This window comes from Rhea americana, unplaced genomic scaffold (assembly GCF_003343005.1).
Source record: "Rhea americana isolate MKP2758 unplaced genomic scaffold, rheAme1 scaffold_21, whole genome shotgun sequence".
NCBI lineage: Eukaryota > Metazoa > Chordata > Aves > Rheiformes > Rheidae > Rhea > Rhea americana.
This window is the reverse complement of record NW_028186258.1, coordinates 1,537,983-1,539,249: the sequence shown is the minus strand read 5'-3', so window position 1 is coordinate 1,539,249 and position 1,267 is coordinate 1,537,983.

Sequence of the window (1,267 nt, the reverse complement as noted above, 5' to 3'; positions counted from 1 at the left end):
CTCGACCCCCCAGCTCCCCCAGGAAAGGGCGTTTCCCACGCTCCACCACCCCGCTGAGCGCAGAAGAGGGCTGCAGCTCGGCCGCTTTAACCCGTAGCTGATGACGCCCGACGAACCTTTACCCTTAACTCTGCCCGCGCGGAGCCGCCAGCCCCCACCACACACCGCTCTGTGGATCGTCGCAGGATTTAACTTTCTGGCTACGTAACTCCACAAACCACCAGTCAGAGGGTTTCCAAAAAACCCCCAACAACAAAATGTCGTGACCGACCACCCCAGCTCAGTGCCGGAGCACCGGCTGCACAGGGCTCCGGGCGAGCTGGCCGCGGGGGTTTCGCTCGGTGGTGGATGGACAGCGTGCGACGAGCTCTGAGAGGCTCCGGGGAGTTTCCTGGCCCGCAGGAAGGACCACGCAGGCTTTCACCCGACTTTTTCTCACGCTCTTGGGCCTCAGAATAATCAACTCTAGCTCTGATTTAGGACTGAGCGGGGACTTCCCTGGGGAGCGAACGCAGGGTAGGAAACCCCAGCTGCTTCGACTCCTCTCGGTCACAAAAACATCTCTCCAGGAACGAGAAATTGTTCAGCCGAGTTGCAGAAGCGTAGCCAAGGCAGGCAGGTCTCCGAGAGCGGCTGTGGACATGCTGCGGCGGGGACACCCCGGGCCGACAAGCCCACCGGGAGGGGAAATCGTGTCCCTCCAGCACTGATTTAGGAGCTGGCTTACGGGGTGCTCTCCCCGATCCCTGCCCTAAGCTCCAGTGATCCCAGGGAGATCCTGGGGAAGGGGAGACTCTGGGGCATCATGTAAAAGATCCCAGGGGATTGGGGAGGGGAGGGGAGGGGGGATCCTGCAGGATTGCAAGGGTGATTGCGGGGGGGGATCCAGAAGTGGTCGTGGAGGCAGCATCCTGGAGGGTCTCAGGCATCCTGGAGGGGGATCCGGCGGGATTCTCTAGGGGGACCCTATGGGAATTATGGGGGGGTGGGAATACCGAGGGGATCCTGGGGGATTATGATGGGGGATGCCAGGAGACAGCTGGGGGCATCCTGTGGGGATCCGAGGCGATCATGGGGGGATCCCATGGGATTGTGGGGGGACCCCACAAAAGGTGCTGGTGGGCAGGGAGAGCAGGGGGCGCTTGCAGCGGGGGTGAGCCGGGCCCGGGGTGCAGCTCCCGGACGGTGTCTGGAGAGGGAAGCTGCAGCTCCCCGGGCTGGGGAAGGGCCGGGACCCCCCGGGGTGCTGCGGCGCTTGGTGCTGCAC